Consider the following 6,184-nt stretch of genomic DNA (forward strand, 5'->3'; position numbering starts at 1 on the left):
AAATAATCATATAACCTGTTATTATTCACTCAGTTTCCCCTCACTTCGTAGCGTAAGGTAGAGAGCCCCTTTCGTGCGTCGGTATCCAATCCATTCCACTTGTTCATGTAGAAAATGCCCACATCACTCAAACTACAGCCCGCATTTTCTCTGCGACCTTGCTTGCGGTCCTGCAGGTGTACGAAGCACATTATCTTCCTTTACAATGAGTGAAGCTGCACAAAACCTTGTGTGTGCAATTGTAAATCATTTATTTTTTAAGTTTTGTGTTTCTTGTAGAATCTATATAAAGTAATATACATAAGCCTATTGTTAAAATAATGAAAAAAACATCATTAAATATATTTGTTTTATTGTATTGTTACATTAATAGCTGTTTTATTATTATAGGATGGCTTGTTGAACATTTAATAGGATTTTCAGAGGGAGGAAAAACCAAGACATTTAATATAAAATGTAAAATGAATAAATACATAAAAAGAAAAAGAAAATATATGGTTAAAACCATCGTCCCGGGGAGCATTTCATTTCGTCCCGTGCATTTAAAAAAATAAATAATAATAACAATAAATAATTTCTAAGTCTTTGTTAGCCGTTTGTGAAGTTTTGTGCTCGTGCGTAACATTCGCTCGCATCCTGTGCATCTCCTGGGGGCAAAGCCCCCCCTGTCCTTAAAAGCTAGTGACGCCCCTGCCTACCGTCAAGCATGGTGGTGGGCCTGTTTTGCTGCCAATGGAACTGGTGCTTTACAGAGAGTAAATGGGACAATGAAAAAGGAGGTGTGGAGAGGCGGGGCCGGCAGTCCGACAGCGAGGCAGGGCACACCAGAGCCCGCTCCAAGACGACGGCGAGGAGGCGTGGACGGCGGGCGAGCAAAGAGGCGGGGCGCGCCGGGTTTGATGCCGCAAACAGTATCAGGTGCGTGGATCGCCCAGCTGGGCACAATCAAATAATCCTCTTGAACTGTATAAAAGGGCGGCAGCCGTGGACGTGAGAGAGAGAGAGAGAGGCGGAGAGACGAGAAGGAGCCAGAAGGAAGCTGATGCAGAGCGAAAGAGACTGAGAGCGCAAGGGAGACGACAACGCCCAAAGATGAAAAGCTGGAGCGGAGGAGCAGAAGAAAACATTTATTTATTTATTGAAAAATAAAGAAGTCTACTCCTGCTCACAGAATGTCCTTCCTTGGTGGTCCGTGGAACCCGCACGACGACGAGAGACTGTCACAGGAGGATTATCTCCAAATTCTTCAAGACAACCTAAAATCATCAGGCCAGGAGGTTGGGTCTTGGGCGCAGTTGGGTGTTCCAACAGGACAATGACCCCAAACACACGTCAAAATTGGTAAAGGAATGGCTAAATCAGGCTGGAATTAAGGTTTTAGAATGGCCTTTCCAAAGTCCTGACTTAAACGTGTGGACAATGCTGAAGAAACAAGTCCATGTCAGAAAACACATTTAGCTGAGCTGCACCAATTTTGTCAAGAGGAGTGGTCAAAAATTCAACCAGAAGCTTGTGGATGGCTACCAAATGTGCCTTATTGTAGTGAAACTTGCCAAGGGACATGTAAGCAAATATTAACATTGCTGTATGTATACTTTTGACCCAGCAGATTTGCTCACATATTCAGTAGACCCATAATAAATTCATAAAAGAACCAAACTTCATGAATGTTTTTTGTGACCAATCACTCTATCACAAAAAAATAAGAGTTGTAGAAATTACTGGAAACTCAAGACAGCCATGACATTATGTTCCTTACAAGTGTATGTAAACTTTTGACCACGACTATAAATGGAATATTATTGGCATGTTTTGGATGTTTTTAGAGGGTTTTATGGGGCCAATAGAGTACTCGCATTAGCTGGATTGTTAGCCACCTCTTACTTGCCTTATGTTATGACATAGAATGCATTAAAAAAAAGAGACGTGTTCTTGTGTGTCTTACATAAGGATTGTGAATGTTGTGCAAAATTACCGGTACCCCCAAAAAAGTGTAATTCCACTTTAAGCAGTGCAAATTGTATTTCATTTTATTTATTTTTTTACTGCTCATCACTTAATAATAATAATATATTTTATTTGTAAAAAAGCACTTTATATTGAGTAAACAACCTCAAAGTGCTACAGTGTATTAAAAAAATAAAAATAAAAAGATAATAAAAAATAACTAAAAATAAAAACTAGAACAGCCAAATAGCTAGAACTAGTATGCATATATCTAAAAACAACAACAACAACAACAACAAAAAATTCATCCAAAACCCAGAACTTCTTGTTAAATGACTTTCTAACCGGTAATACGGCTAATTGAACTGTTCAGTTAGTCGATGTTCAATATGTGAGCCGGCCCAATGCATAAGCGTACTAAGCGCTTGCTTAGGGCCCCGCGGCCACCAGGGGGCCCCCAAAAGCAATTAACAAAAAATTATTATTTTTTATTTTTTGCATGTACGAGTCTGACTGATGATTTCTAAATGATCAAAGATATATTATTGTACAAAAACACAATTTTAGGTCAACATTTTTGCACATTGCTGTTTCAGGTTTTTGTTACCAAAAATAATAAAGTGAATCAGAATCAGCTTTATTGTCCAGTTATGTTTAACCCACATGGAATTTAACTTCAGTAGACTGCGCTCTCTTTGTACAAAGTAAACATTAAATATGAACAATTAACTAAAAATATAAACTAGTAATTAAAGACTAATATGTACAAAACTGATGAGACAAGATGACACTTTTACTGTAAATACAAAGCTTTATCACTTGGACTGTTCAACCCCAGGCCACTCTTGTAGCTGAATGTTTTCTACATTTTAAGATTAGGAACCATATGTGGCACTCTGGACATCATTCCTTCATTCATTGGTATTATTTATGTTCTTAACTGGGCCACCCCATATCTTTATAAATGACATGTCATTTGTAAAGACATGCCAGGCTGACAATAGGATAATGTAAACAACACTGCCAGAGCCGCAATGAGTTTATATGTTATTTATATATTATTGGCAGAAATAGAGGGCCCCAAAATCAAATTTTGCTTAGGGCCCCATGGAGGCTTGGGCCGGCACTGGCTACCGAAGAGGCGTTATGATCCCCAGCTGCCCTGACGTTTCATGAGAGTCGCAATGCTCCTCCCTTCTGAACGGCTCCCAATCATGACTCTATATTCGAGGATTAGTTTATCCTGATTGTGACGTTTTGCAGATCACGGCGACATACGAACGTCGGTTTAAAAAGCCATGATTGCCCGTGTCAGTAGGCGTGTGACCTGGCCGGGGGGGGGGGGGGGGGGGGGGGGTCGGTGGGGTCACGGCGGGTGTAAGGGCGGATGTGGGAGGAGATGAGGTCAACGACTCATTAGAGCTCTAAAACACAGAGCGTGGGTCAAAGGGTCAGCAGCAGGGGTCACATGACATGTCGGTAGTGTCGTAAAGGGGCACCGTTTTGAAGTGGACTCCACTATACTACTGACCTTTGACCTATGGCGGACAAAGAGTGATTAGCTAATGTACACATTTGGGGTCTTGTTGTCCTCGTCTGTGCTTTGCCATGGACACTGAAGGTGCAGAATCTTTTAAAAATATCTAATTTAAAAAAAAATATGTAAAACTGTTGGTTAACAGTGTAAATACAGTATAGATAAAAAATACAGTAAATACATTTTAAATACAGTACAAATACATTATAATTACAGTTTTAATATGGTATCAATCTACAAAAATATGGTGTAAATACATTACAAATACAGTACAAATGCATTATAATTACAGTATTAATCTGAAAAAATACAGTAGTAATATAGTATAAGTACAGTGCAAATGGTATAAATACAGTATGAAAATGCTATAAATATACAAAACCCAAAACCAGTGAAGTTGGCACATTGTGTAAATAAAAACAGAATACAATGATTTGCTAATTATTTTTCAACTTATATTCTATTGAATAGACTGCAATTTTGTTATTTTTTGTAAATATTAGCTCATTTGGAATTTGATGCCTGCTGCATGTTTCAAAAAAGCTGGCACAAGTGGCAAAAAAGACTGAGAAAGTTGAGGAATGCCCATCAAAGACTTATTTGGAACATCCCACAGGTGAACAGGCTAATTGGGAACAGGTGGGTGCCATGATTGGGTATAAAAGCAGCTTCCGTGAAATGCTCAGTCATTCACAAACAAGGATGGGGGCGAGGGTCACCACTTTGTGAACAAATGCGTGAGCAAATTGTCCGACAGTTTAAGAACAACATTTCTCAACCAGCTATTGCAAGGAATTTAGAGATTTTGCCATCTACGGTCTGTAATATCATCAAAAGGTTCAGAGAATCTGGAGAAATCACTGACATAAGCAGCTAAGCCCGTGACTTCGATCCCTCAGGATGTATTGCATCAACAAGCGACTTCAGTGTGTAAAGGATATCACCACATGACCTCAGGAACACTTCAGAAACCCACTGTCAGTAACTACAGTTGGTCGCTACATCTGTAAGTGCAAGTTAAAACACACCTATGCAAGGCAAAAACCGTTTATCAACAACACCCAGAAACGCCGTCGGCTTTGCTGGGCCTGAGCTCATCTAAGATGGACTGATACAAAGTGGAAAAGTGTTCTGTGGTCTGACGAGTCCACATTTCAAATTGTTTTTGGAAACTGTGGACGTCGTGTCCTCCGGACCAAAGAGGAAAAGAACCATCCGGATTGTTCTAGGCGCAAAGTTGAAAAGCCAGCATCTGTGATGGTATGGGGGTGTATTAGTGCCCAAAGCATGGGTAACTTACACATCTGTGAAGGCGCCATTAATGCTGAAAGGTACATACAGGTTTTGGAACAACATATGTTGCCATCCAAGCAACGTTATCATGGACGCCCCTGCTTATTTCAGCAAGACAATGCCAAGCCACGTGTTACAACAGCGTGGTTTGATAGTAAAAGAGTGCGGGTACTAGACTGGCCTGCCTGTAAGTCCAGACCTGTCTCCCATTGAAAATGTGTGGCGCATTACGAAGCCTAAAATACCACAACGGAGACCCCCGGACTGTTGAACAACTTAAGCTGTACATCAAGCAAGAATGGAAAAGAATTCCACCTGAGAAGCTTAAAAAATGTGTCTCCTCAGTTCCCAAACATTTACTGAGTGTTGTTAAAAGGAAAGGCCATGTAACACAGTGGTAAAAATGCCCCTGTGCCAACTTTTTTTTCATTGTGTTGCTGCCATTAAATTCTAAGTTAATGATTATTTGCAGTTGGAACATTAAATATATTGTCTTTGCAGTCTATTCAATTGAATATAAGTTGAAAAGGATTTGCAAATCATTATATTCTGTTTTTATTTACCATTTACACAACGTGCCAACTTCACTGGTTTTGAGTTTTGTAGTATAAATATGGTATGAATACAGTATAAATATGGTATTGATATATGCAGTTATTCATAACTTTTACAGTCATTAAACTACCGTATTTTTCAGACTATAAGTCACAGTTTTTTTTCATAGTTTGGCCGGGCTCCAGTGCGACTTATATTTGTTTTTTTTCCTTCTTTATTATGCATTTTCGTCAGGTGCGACTTATACTCCGGTGCAACTTATACTCCAAAAAATATGGTATGTGTATTTTAAACTACAAACTATGAAAAGTCATATTGCATCTTAATTATGATAGAAAATCACAGTTTGCCTCAATAATGCATGAAGTTTTTTTTGACATTGGTCCAACCAGAAATTCTGCATTTGCACAACTTGACGTCTTTAATCGTACAATTATTGATTTCACAGGTGACAAATGTTTAACCGTTGGTTGACGCCCCTGCTTATGGCGTGCACTTGTTGAACTTATCTGGCGTGTTTTCAACCCATTCACGTTCCTGGTAGACTTTGTGGTGTTCTTTTTGCACCTGTGGATTTTTTTTCCCCCCAGCGTTTTGTGGCAAGGGAGCACACGTCATGGAAGTGTATCGCAATCAAAGGACAGGGGAAGCTCCGGCGTAATCCGAGTTGCAGAGATAAATTGTCAGGGCAGTGCAAGGCGGCCGGCCTGCAGGACGCGGCCGCTGAGCCCCTGACAGCCCAGTCAGCAGAGGTGGGGGTCTAGGGGGGGGATCACAGTGGACAGCAACACTCCCATTATTTATTATATCTGTGCTGCGGGGGATGAATCACCTGACCTGCAAGTGTCTTTT

Source organism: Nerophis lumbriciformis, linkage group LG15 (assembly GCF_033978685.3).
Source record: "Nerophis lumbriciformis linkage group LG15, RoL_Nlum_v2.1, whole genome shotgun sequence".
In the NCBI taxonomy this organism is placed as follows: Eukaryota; Metazoa; Chordata; class Actinopteri; order Syngnathiformes; family Syngnathidae; genus Nerophis; species Nerophis lumbriciformis.